Genomic DNA, 9639 nt, shown 5'->3' on the forward strand with positions numbered 1-9639 from the left:
TTTTTATTTTTACCGCATCTCCGGTCGGATGGACCGGAACGAGTACCGGGTAATGGATTCTTAGGAAAATCGCACCGACCCCATCGCGTAGCAATGGGTATCGATCAGATCGCCGGTTGGCATGGGATAGGCAGGGTGCGGCTAGGTCGTAATAGGATTATATTAGTTTTTCGCTGGTAGCATGATGGGTGCGATCATACCAGCACTAATGCACCGGATCCCATCAGAACTCCGCAGTTAAGCGTGCTTGGGCGAGAGTAGTACTAGGATGGGTGACCTCCTGGGAAGTCCTCGTGTTGCACCCCCCCCTTTTTATTTTTACCGCATCTCCGGTCGGATGGACCGGAACGACAACCGGGCAATGGATTCTTAGGAAAATCGCACCGACCCCATCGCGTAGCAATGGGTATCGATCAGATCGCCGGTTGGCATGGGATAGGCAGGGTGCGGCTAGGTCGTAATAGGATTATATTAGTTTTTCGCTGGTAGCATGATGGGTGCGATCATACCAGCACTAATGCACCGGATCCCATCAGAACTCCGCAGTTAAGCGTGCTTGGGCGAGAGTAGTACTAGGATGGGTGACCTCCTGGGAAGTCCTCGTGTTGCACCCCTCCTTTTTATTTTTACCGCATCTCCGGTCGGATGGACCGGAACGACAACCGGGCAATGGATTCTTAGGAAAATCGCACCGACCCCATCGCGTAGCAATGGGTATCGATCAGATCGCCGGTTGGCATGGGATAGGCATGGTGCGGCTAGGTCGTAATAGGATTATATTAGTTTTTCGCTGGTAGCATGATGGGTGCGATCCTACCAGCACTAATGCACCGGATCCCATCAGAACTCCGCAGTTAAGCGTGCTTGGGCGAGAGTAGTACTAGGATGGGTGACCTCCTGGGAAGTCCTCGTGTTGCACCCCCCCTTTTTATTTTTACCGCATCTCCGGTCGGATGGACCGGAACGACAACCGGGCAATGGATTCTTAGGAAAATCGCACCGACCCCATCGCTATCAATCAGATCGCCAGTTGGCATGGGATAGGCAGGGTGCGGCTAGGTCGTAATAGGATTATATTAGTTTTTCGCTGGTAGCATGATGGGTGCGATCATACCAGCACTAATGCACCGGATCCCATCAGAACTCCGCAGTTAAGCGTGCTTGGGCGAGAGTAGTACTAGGATGGGTGACCTCCTGGGAAGTCCTCGTGTTGCACCCCCCGTTTTTATTTTTACCGCATCTCCGGTCGGATGGACCGGAACGAGTACCGGGTAATGGATTCTTAGGAAAATCGCACCGACCCCATCGCGTAGCAATGGGTATCGATCAGATCGCCGGTTGGCATGGGATAGGCAGGGTGCGGCTAGGTCGTAATAGGATTATATTAGTTTTTCGCTGGTAGCATGATGGGTGCGATCATACCAGCACTAATGCACCGGATCCCATCAGAACTCCGCAGTTAAGCGTGCTTGGGCGAGAGTAGTACTAGGATGGGTGACCTCCTGGGAAGTCCTCGTGTTGCACCCCCCGTTTTTATTTTTACCGCATCTCCGGTCGGATGGACCGGAACGAGTACCGGGTAATGGATTCTTAGGAAAATCGCACCGACCCCATCGCGTAGCAATGGGTATCGATCAGATCGCCGGTTGGCATGGGATAGGCAGGGTGCGGCTAGGTCGTAATAGGATTATATTAGTTTTTCGCTGGTAGCATGATGGGTGCGATCATACCAGCACTAATGCACCGGATCCCATCAGAACTCCGCAGTTAAGCGTGCTTGGGCGAGAGTAGTACTAGGATGGGTGACCTCCTGGGAAGTCCTCGTGTTGCACCCCCCCTTTTTATTTTTACCGCATCTCCGGTCGGATGGACCGGAACGACAACCGGGCAATGGATTCTTAGGAAAATCGCACCGACCCCATCGCGTAGCAATGGGTATCGATGAGATCGCCGGTTGGCATGGGATAGGCATGGTGCGGCTAGGTCGTAATAGGATTATATTAGTTTTTCGCTGGTAGCATGATGGGTGCGATCATACCAGCACTAATGCACCGGATCCCATCAGAACTCCGCAGTAAAGCGTGCTTGGGCGAGAGTAGTACTAGGATGGGTGACCTCCTGGGAAGTCCTCGTGTTGCACCCCCCCTTTTAATTTTTACCGCATCTCTGGTCGGATGGACCGGAACGAGAACCAGGGAATGGATTTTTAGGAAAATCGCACCGACCCCATCGCGTAGCAATGGGTATCGGTCAGATCGCCGGTTGGCATGAGATAGGCAGGGTGCGGCTAGGTCGTAATAGGATTATATTAGTTTTTCGCTGGTAGCATGATGGGTGCGATCATACCAGCACTAATGCACCGGATCCCATCAGAACTCCGCAGTTAAGCGTGCTTGGGCGAGAGTAGTACTAGGATGGGTGACCTCCTGGGAAGTCCTCGTGTTGCACCCCCCGTTTTTATTTTTACCGCATCTCCGGTCGGATGGACCGGAACGAGTACCGGGTAATGGATTCTTAGGAAAATCGCACCGACCCCATCGCGTAGCAATGGGTATCGATCAGATCGCCGGTTGGCATGGGATAGGCAGGGTGCGGCTAGGTCGTAATAGGATTATATTAGTTTTTCGCTGGTAGCATGATGGGTGCGATCATACCAGCACTAATGCACCGGATCCCATCAGAACTCCGCAGTTAAGCGTGCTTGGGCGAGAGTAGTACTAGGATGGGTGACCTCCTGGGAAGTCCTCGTGTTGCACCCGCCCTTTTTATTTTTACCGCATCTCCGGTCGGATGGACCGGAACGACAACCGGGCAATGGATTCTTAGGAAAATCGCACCGACCCCATCGCGTAGCAATGGGTATCGATCAGATCGCCGGTTGGCATGGGATAGGCATGGTGCGGCTAGGTCGTAATAGGATTATATTAGTTTTTCGCTGGTAGCATGATGGGTGCGATCATACCAGCACTAATGCACCGGATCCCATCAGAACTCCGCAGTTAAGCGTGCTTGGGCGAGAGTAGTACTAGGATGGGTGACCTCCTGGGAAGTCCTCGTGTTGCACCCCCCGTTTTTATTTTTACCGCATCTCCGGTCGGATGGACCGGAACGAGTACCGGGTAATGGATTCTTAGGAAAATCGCACCGACCCCATCGCGTAGCAATGGGTATCGATCAGATCGCCGGTTGGCATGGGATAGGCAGGGTGCGGCTAGGTCGTAATAGGATTATATTAGTTTTTCGCTGGTAGCATGATGGGTGCGATCATACCAGCACTAATGCACCGGATCCCATCAGAACTCCGCAGTTAAGCGTGCTTGGGCGAGAGTAGTACTAGGATGGGTGACCTCCTGGGAAGTCCTCGTGTTGCACCCCCCCTTTTTATTTTTACCGCATCTCCGGTCGGATGGACCGGAACGACAACCGGGCAATGGATTCTTAGGAAAATCGCACCGACCCCATCGCGTAGCAATGGGTATCGATGAGATCGCCGGTTGGCATGGGATAGGCATGGTGCGGCTAGGTCGTAATAGGATTATATTAGTTTTTCGCTGGTAGCATGATGGGTGCGATCATACCAGCACTAATGCACCGGATCCCATCAGAACTCCGCAGTAAAGCGTGCTTGGGCGAGAGTAGTACTAGGATGGGTGACCTCCTGGGAAGTCCTCGTGTTGCACCCCCCCTTTTAATTTTTACCGCATCTCTGGTCGGATGGACCGGAACGAGAACCAGGGAATGGATTTTTAGGAAAATCGCACCGACCCCATCGCGTAGCAATGGGTATCGGTCAGATCGCCGGTTGGCATGAGATAGGCAGGGTGCGGCTAGGTCGTAATAGGATTATATTAGTTTTTCGCTGGTAGCATGATGGGTGCGATCATACCAGCACTAATGCACCGGATCCCATCAGAACTCCGCAGTTAAGCGTGCTTGGGCGAGAGTAGTACTAGGATGGGTGACCTCCTGGGAAGTCCTCGTGTTGCACCCCCCGTTTTTATTTTTACCGCATCTCCGGTCGGATGGACCGGAACGAGTACCGGGTAATGGATTCTTAGGAAAATCGCACCGACCCCATCGCGTAGCAATGGGTATCGATCAGATCGCCGGTTGGCATGGGATAGGCAGGGTGCGGCTAGGTCGTAATAGGATTATATTAGTTTTTCGCTGGTAGCATGATGGGTGCGATCATACCAGCACTAATGCACCGGATCCCATCAGAACTCCGCAGTTAAGCGTGCTTGGGCGAGAGTAGTACTAGGATGGGTGACCTCCTGGGAAGTCCTCGTGTTGCACCCGCCCTTTTTATTTTTACCGCATCTCCGGTCGGATGGACCGGAACGACAACCGGGCAATGGATTCTTAGGAAAATCGCACCGACCCCATCGCGTAGCAATGGGTATCGATCAGATCGCCGGTTGGCATGGGATAGGCATGGTGCGGCTAGGTCGTAATAGGATTATATTAGTTTTTCGCTGGTAGCATGATGGGTGCGATCATACCAGCACTAATGCACCGGATCCCATCAGAACTCCGCAGTTAAGCGTGCTTGGGCGAGAGTAGTACTAGGATGGGTGACCTCCTGGGAAGTCCTCGTGTTGCACCCCCCCTTTTTATTTTTACCGCATCTCCGGTCGGATGGACCGGAACGACAACCGGGCAATGGATTCTTAGGAAAATCGCACCGACCCCATCGCTATCAATCAGATCGCCAGTTGGCATGGGATAGGCAGGGTGCGGCTAGGTCGTAATAGGATTATATTAGTTTTTCGCTGGTAGCATGATGGGTGCGATCATACCAGCACTAATGCACCGGATCCCATCAGAACTCCGCAGTTAAGCGTGCTTGGGCGAGAGTAGTACTAGGATGGGTGACCTCCTGGGAAGTCCTCGTGTTGCACCCCCCCTTTTAATTTTTACCGCATCTCTGGTCGGATGGACCGGAACGAGAACCAGGGAATGGATTTTTAGGAAAATCGCACCGACCCCATCGCGTAGCAATGGGTATCGGTCAGATCGCCGGTTGGCATGAGATAGGCAGGGTGCGGCTAGGTCGTAATAGGATTATATTAGTTTTTCGCTGGTAGCATGATGGGTGCGATCATACCAGCACTAATGCACCGGATCCCATCAGAACTCCGCAGTTAAGCGTGCTTGGGCGAGAGTAGTACTAGGATGGGTGACCTCCTGGGAAGTCCTCGTGTTGCACCCCCCGTTTTTATTTTTACCGCATCTCCGGTCGGATGGACCGGAACGAGTACCGGGTAATGGATTCTTAGGAAAATCGCACCGACCCCATCGCGTAGCAATGGGTATCGATCAGATCGCCGGTTGGCATGGGATAGGCAGGGTGCGGCTAGGTCGTAATAGGATTACATTAGTTTTTCGCTGGTAGCATGATGGGTGCGATCATACCAGCACTAATGCACCGGATCCCATCAGAACTCCGCAGTTAAGCGTGCTTGGGCGAGAGTAGTACTAGGATGGGTGACCTCCTGGGAAGTCCTCGTGTTGCACCCCCCCTTTTTATTTTTACCGCATCTCCGGTCGGATGGACCGGAACGACAACCGGGCAATGGATTCTTAGGAAAATCGCACCGACCCCATCGCGTAGCAATGGGTATCGATCAGATCGCCGGTTGGCATGGGATAGGCATGGTGCGGCTAGGTCGTAATAGGATTATATTAGTTTTTCGCTGGTAGCATGATGGGTGCGATCATACCAGCACTAATGCACCGGATCCCATCAGAACTCCGCAGTTAAGCGTGCTTGGGCGAGAGTAGTACTAGGATGGGTGACCTCCTGGGAAGTCCTCGTGTTGCACCCCCCCTTTTTATTTTTACCGCATCTCCGGTCGGATGGACCGGAACGACAACCGGGCAATGGATTCTTAGGAAAATCGCACCGACCCCATCGCTATCAATCAGATCGCCAGTTGGCATGGGATAGGCAGGGTGCGGCTAGGTCGTAATAGGATTATATTAGTTTTTCGCTGGTAGCATGATGGGTGCGATCATACCAGCACTAATGCACCGGATCCCATCAGAACTCCGCAGTTAAGCGTGCTTGGGCGAGAGTAGTACTAGGATGGGTGACCTCCTGGGAAGTCCTCGTGTTGCACCCCCCCTTTTAATTTTTACCGCATCTCTGGTCGGATGGACCGGAACGAGAACCAGGGAATGGATTTTTAGGAAAATCGCACCGACCCCATCGCGTAGCAATGGGTATCGGTCAGATCGCCGGTTGGCATGAGATAGGCAGGGTGCGGCTAGGTCGTAATAGGATTATATTAGTTTTTCGCTGGTAGCATGATGGGTGCGATCATACCAGCACTAATGCACCGGATCCCATCAGAACTCCGCAGTTAAGCGTGCTTGGGCGAGAGTAGTACTAGGATGGGTGACCTCCTGGGAAGTCCTCGTGTTGCACCCCCCCTTTTTATTTTTACCGCATCTCCGGTCGGATGGACCGGAACGACAACCGGGCAATGGATTCTTAGGAAAATCGCACCGACCCCATCGCGTAGCAATGGGTATCGATCAGATCGCCGGTTGGCATGGGATAGGCAGGGTGCGGCTAGGTCGTAATAGGATTATATTAGTTTTTCGCTGGTAGCATGATGGGTGCGATCATACCAGCACTAATGCACCGGATCCCATCAGAACTCCGCAGTTAAGCGTGCTTGGGCGAGAGTAGTACTAGGATGGGTGACCTCCTGGGAAGTCCTCGTGTTGCACCCCCCCTTTTTATTTTTACCGCATCTCCGGTCGGATGGACCGGAACGACAACCGGGCAATGGATTCTTAGGAAAATCGCACCGACCCCATCGCGTAGCAATGGGTATCGATCAGATCGCCGGTTGGCATGGGATAGGCATGGTGCGGCTAGGTCGTAATAGGATTATATTAGTTTTTCGCTGGTAGCATGATGGGTGCGATCATACCAGCACTAATGCACCGGATCCCATAAGAACTCCGCAGTTAAGCGTGCTTGGGCGAGAGTAGTACTAGGATGGGTGACCTCCTGGGACGTCCTCGTGTTGCACCCCCCCTTTTTATTTTTACCGCATCTCCGGTCGGATGGACCGGAACGACAACCGGGCAATGGATTCTTAGGAAAATCGCACCGACCCCATCGCTATCAATCAGATCGCCAGTTGGCATGGGATAGGCAGGGTGCGGCTAGGTCGTAATAGGATTATATTAGTTTTTCGCTGGTAGCATGATGGGTGCGATCATACCAGCACTAATGCACCGGATCCCATCAGAACTCCGCAGTTAAGCGTGCTTGGGCGAGAGTAGTACTAGGATGGGTGACCTCCTGGGAAGTCCTCGTGTTGCACCCCCCCTTTTAATTTTTACCGCATCTCTGGTCGGATGGACCGGAACGAGAACCAGGGAATGGATTTTTAGGAAAATCGCACCGACCCCATCGCGTAGCAATGGGTATCGGTCAGATCGCCGGTTGGCATGAGATAGGCAGGGTGCGGCTAGGTCGTAATAGGATTATATTAGTTTTTCGCTGGTAGCATGATGGGTGCGATCATACCAGCACTAATGCACCGGATCCCATCAGAACTCCGCAGTTAAGCGTGCTTGGGCGAGAGTAGAACTAGGATGGGTGACCTCCTGGGAAGTCCTCGTGTTGCACCCCCCCTTTTTATTTTTACCGCATCTCCGGTCGGATGGACCGGAACGACAACCGGGCAATGGATTCTTAGGAAAATCGCACCGACCCCATCGCGTAGCAATGGGTATCGATCAGATCGCCGGTTGGCATGGGATAGGCATGGTGCGGCTAGGCCGTAATAGGATTATATTAGTTTTTCGCTGGTAGCATGATGGGTGCGATCATACCAGCACTAATGCACCGGATCCCATCAGAACTCCGCAGTTAAGCGTGCTTGGGCGAGAGTAGTACTAGGATGGGTGACCTCCTGGGAAGTCCTCGTGTTGCACCCCCCCTTTTTATTTTTACCGCATCTCCGGTCGGATGGACCGGAACAACAACCGGGCAATGGATTCTTAGGAAAATCGCACCGACCCCATCGCGTAGCAATGGGTATCGATCAGATCGCCGGTTGGCATGGGATAGGCATGGTGCGGCTAGGTCGTAATAGGATTATATTAGTTTTTCGCTGGTAGCATGATGGGTGCGATCATACCAGCACTAATGCACCGGATCCCATCAGAACTCCGCAGTTAAGCGTGCTTCGGCGAGAGTAGTACTAGGATGGGTGACCTCCTGGGAAGTCCTCGTGTTGCACCCCCCCTTTTTATTTTTACCGCATCTCCGGTCGGATGGACCGGAACGACAACCGGGCAATGGATTCTTAGGAAAATCGCACCGACCCCATCGCTATCAATCAAATCGCCAGTTGGCATGGGATAGGCAGGGTGCGGCTAGGTCGTAATAGGATTATATTAGTTTTTCGCTGGTAGCATGATGGGTGCGATCATACCAGCACTAATGCACCGGATCCCATCAGAACTCCGCAGTTAAGCGTGCTTGGGCGAGAGTAGTACTAGGATGGGTGACCTCCTGGGAAGTCCTCGTGTTGCACCCCCCCTTTTAATTTTTACCGCATCTCTGGTCGGATGGACCGGAACGAGAACCAGGGAATGGATTTTTAGGAAAATCGCACCGACCCCATCGCGTAGCAATGGGTATCGGTCAGATCGCCGGTTGGCATGAGATAGGCAGGGTGCGGCTAGGTCGTAATAGGATTATATTAGTTTTTCGCTGGTAGCATGATGGGTGCGATCATACCAGCACTAATGCACCGGATCCCATCAGAACTCCGCAGTTAAGCGTGCTTGGGCGAGAGTAGTACTAGGATGGGTGACCTCCTGGGAAGTCCTCGTGTTGCACCCCCCCTTTTTATTTTTACCGCATCTCCGGTCGGATGGACCGGAACGACAACCGGGCAATGGATTCTTAGGAAAATCGCACCGACCCCATCGCGTAGCAATGGGTATCGATCAGATCGCCGGTTGGCATGGGATAGGCAGGGTGCGGCTAGGTCGTAATAGGATTATATTAGTTTTTCGCTGGTAGCATGATGGGTGCGATCATACCAGCACTAATGCACCGGATCCCATCAGAACTCCGCAGTTAAGCGTGCTTGGGCGAGAGTAGTACTAGGATGGGTGACCTCCTGGGAAGTCCTCGTGTTGCACCCCCCGTTTTTATTTTTACCGCATCTCCGGTCGGATGGACCGGAACGAGTACCGGGTAATGGATTCTTAGGAAAATCGCACCGACCCCATCGCGTAGCAATGGGTATCGATCAGATCGCCGGTTGGCATGGGATAGGCATGGTGCGGCTAGGTCGTAATAGGATTATATTAGTTTTTCGCTGGTAGCATGATGGGTGCGATCCTACCAGCACTAATGCACCGGATCCCATCAGAACTCCGCAGTTAAGCGTGCTTGGGCGAGAGTAGTACTAGGATGGGTGACCTCCTGGGAAGTCCTCGTGTTGCACCCCCCCTTTTTATTTTTACCGCATCTCCGGTCGGATGGACCGGAACGAGAACCAGGGAATGGATTTTTAGGAAAATCGCACCGACCCCATCGCGTAGCTATGGGTATCGGTCAGATCGCCGGTTGGCATGAGATAGGCAGGGTGCGGCTAG

At 52.8% G+C, this 9639-nt stretch overlaps 31 non-coding genes across 31 annotated transcripts; all 31 read left to right on the forward strand.

The window, feature by feature from the left end:
- Positions 1-186: 186 nt before the first annotated feature.
- On the forward strand, positions 187-305 carry LOC122283041. The gene has a single exon (XR_006230526.1). It is a non-coding gene; the product is annotated as a 5S ribosomal RNA (ribosomal RNA).
- A 190-nt stretch (positions 306-495) lies between these two features.
- Positions 496-614, forward strand: LOC122283052. Its single transcript, XR_006230537.1, has one exon. It is a non-coding gene; the product is annotated as a 5S ribosomal RNA (ribosomal RNA).
- Positions 615-803: 189 nt separating this feature from the next.
- Positions 804-922, forward strand: LOC122287828. Its single transcript, XR_006235113.1, has one exon. It is a non-coding gene; the product is annotated as a 5S ribosomal RNA (ribosomal RNA).
- A 178-nt stretch (positions 923-1100) lies between these two features.
- On the forward strand, positions 1101-1219 carry LOC122283063. The gene has a single exon (XR_006230548.1). It is a non-coding gene; the product is annotated as a 5S ribosomal RNA (ribosomal RNA).
- A 189-nt stretch (positions 1220-1408) lies between these two features.
- On the forward strand, positions 1409-1527 carry LOC122283075. The gene has a single exon (XR_006230559.1). It is a non-coding gene; the product is annotated as a 5S ribosomal RNA (ribosomal RNA).
- A 189-nt stretch (positions 1528-1716) lies between these two features.
- LOC122283086 lies at positions 1717-1835 on the forward strand. The gene has a single exon (XR_006230570.1). It is a non-coding gene; the product is annotated as a 5S ribosomal RNA (ribosomal RNA).
- A 189-nt stretch (positions 1836-2024) lies between these two features.
- Positions 2025-2143, forward strand: LOC122287474. Its single transcript, XR_006234767.1, has one exon. It is a non-coding gene; the product is annotated as a 5S ribosomal RNA (ribosomal RNA).
- Positions 2144-2332: 189 nt separating this feature from the next.
- LOC122283099 lies at positions 2333-2451 on the forward strand. The gene has a single exon (XR_006230582.1). It is a non-coding gene; the product is annotated as a 5S ribosomal RNA (ribosomal RNA).
- A 189-nt stretch (positions 2452-2640) lies between these two features.
- LOC122287328 lies at positions 2641-2759 on the forward strand. The gene has a single exon (XR_006234626.1). It is a non-coding gene; the product is annotated as a 5S ribosomal RNA (ribosomal RNA).
- A 189-nt stretch (positions 2760-2948) lies between these two features.
- Positions 2949-3067, forward strand: LOC122283111. The gene has a single exon (XR_006230593.1). It is a non-coding gene; the product is annotated as a 5S ribosomal RNA (ribosomal RNA).
- A 189-nt stretch (positions 3068-3256) lies between these two features.
- Positions 3257-3375, forward strand: LOC122283122. The gene has a single exon (XR_006230604.1). It is a non-coding gene; the product is annotated as a 5S ribosomal RNA (ribosomal RNA).
- A 189-nt stretch (positions 3376-3564) lies between these two features.
- Positions 3565-3683, forward strand: LOC122287475. Its single transcript, XR_006234768.1, has one exon. It is a non-coding gene; the product is annotated as a 5S ribosomal RNA (ribosomal RNA).
- A 189-nt stretch (positions 3684-3872) lies between these two features.
- LOC122283134 lies at positions 3873-3991 on the forward strand. The gene has a single exon (XR_006230615.1). It is a non-coding gene; the product is annotated as a 5S ribosomal RNA (ribosomal RNA).
- Positions 3992-4180: 189 nt separating this feature from the next.
- On the forward strand, positions 4181-4299 carry LOC122287330. Its single transcript, XR_006234628.1, has one exon. It is a non-coding gene; the product is annotated as a 5S ribosomal RNA (ribosomal RNA).
- Positions 4300-4488: 189 nt separating this feature from the next.
- On the forward strand, positions 4489-4607 carry LOC122283145. The gene has a single exon (XR_006230626.1). It is a non-coding gene; the product is annotated as a 5S ribosomal RNA (ribosomal RNA).
- A 178-nt stretch (positions 4608-4785) lies between these two features.
- LOC122283157 lies at positions 4786-4904 on the forward strand. Its single transcript, XR_006230637.1, has one exon. It is a non-coding gene; the product is annotated as a 5S ribosomal RNA (ribosomal RNA).
- A 189-nt stretch (positions 4905-5093) lies between these two features.
- On the forward strand, positions 5094-5212 carry LOC122283168. The gene has a single exon (XR_006230648.1). It is a non-coding gene; the product is annotated as a 5S ribosomal RNA (ribosomal RNA).
- A 189-nt stretch (positions 5213-5401) lies between these two features.
- Positions 5402-5520, forward strand: LOC122283180. Its single transcript, XR_006230659.1, has one exon. It is a non-coding gene; the product is annotated as a 5S ribosomal RNA (ribosomal RNA).
- A 189-nt stretch (positions 5521-5709) lies between these two features.
- Positions 5710-5828, forward strand: LOC122283192. Its single transcript, XR_006230670.1, has one exon. It is a non-coding gene; the product is annotated as a 5S ribosomal RNA (ribosomal RNA).
- A 178-nt stretch (positions 5829-6006) lies between these two features.
- On the forward strand, positions 6007-6125 carry LOC122283203. Its single transcript, XR_006230681.1, has one exon. It is a non-coding gene; the product is annotated as a 5S ribosomal RNA (ribosomal RNA).
- Positions 6126-6314: 189 nt separating this feature from the next.
- LOC122283216 lies at positions 6315-6433 on the forward strand. The gene has a single exon (XR_006230693.1). It is a non-coding gene; the product is annotated as a 5S ribosomal RNA (ribosomal RNA).
- A 189-nt stretch (positions 6434-6622) lies between these two features.
- Positions 6623-6741, forward strand: LOC122283228. Its single transcript, XR_006230704.1, has one exon. It is a non-coding gene; the product is annotated as a 5S ribosomal RNA (ribosomal RNA).
- Positions 6742-6930: 189 nt separating this feature from the next.
- Positions 6931-7049, forward strand: LOC122283062. Its single transcript, XR_006230547.1, has one exon. It is a non-coding gene; the product is annotated as a 5S ribosomal RNA (ribosomal RNA).
- Positions 7050-7227: 178 nt separating this feature from the next.
- LOC122283239 lies at positions 7228-7346 on the forward strand. Its single transcript, XR_006230715.1, has one exon. It is a non-coding gene; the product is annotated as a 5S ribosomal RNA (ribosomal RNA).
- Positions 7347-7535: 189 nt separating this feature from the next.
- Positions 7536-7654, forward strand: LOC122288731. Its single transcript, XR_006235983.1, has one exon. It is a non-coding gene; the product is annotated as a 5S ribosomal RNA (ribosomal RNA).
- A 189-nt stretch (positions 7655-7843) lies between these two features.
- Positions 7844-7962, forward strand: LOC122283251. Its single transcript, XR_006230726.1, has one exon. It is a non-coding gene; the product is annotated as a 5S ribosomal RNA (ribosomal RNA).
- Positions 7963-8151: 189 nt separating this feature from the next.
- Positions 8152-8270, forward strand: LOC122288699. Its single transcript, XR_006235952.1, has one exon. It is a non-coding gene; the product is annotated as a 5S ribosomal RNA (ribosomal RNA).
- Positions 8271-8448: 178 nt separating this feature from the next.
- LOC122283262 lies at positions 8449-8567 on the forward strand. The gene has a single exon (XR_006230737.1). It is a non-coding gene; the product is annotated as a 5S ribosomal RNA (ribosomal RNA).
- Positions 8568-8756: 189 nt separating this feature from the next.
- On the forward strand, positions 8757-8875 carry LOC122283274. Its single transcript, XR_006230748.1, has one exon. It is a non-coding gene; the product is annotated as a 5S ribosomal RNA (ribosomal RNA).
- A 189-nt stretch (positions 8876-9064) lies between these two features.
- On the forward strand, positions 9065-9183 carry LOC122283285. The gene has a single exon (XR_006230759.1). It is a non-coding gene; the product is annotated as a 5S ribosomal RNA (ribosomal RNA).
- A 189-nt stretch (positions 9184-9372) lies between these two features.
- On the forward strand, positions 9373-9491 carry LOC122287829. The gene has a single exon (XR_006235114.1). It is a non-coding gene; the product is annotated as a 5S ribosomal RNA (ribosomal RNA).
- The last annotated feature ends 148 nt before the right edge of the window (positions 9492-9639 follow it).

Source organism: Carya illinoinensis, chromosome 11, assembly GCF_018687715.1.
Source record: "Carya illinoinensis cultivar Pawnee chromosome 11, C.illinoinensisPawnee_v1, whole genome shotgun sequence".
Lineage (NCBI taxonomy): Eukaryota > Viridiplantae > Streptophyta > Magnoliopsida > Fagales > Juglandaceae > Carya > Carya illinoinensis.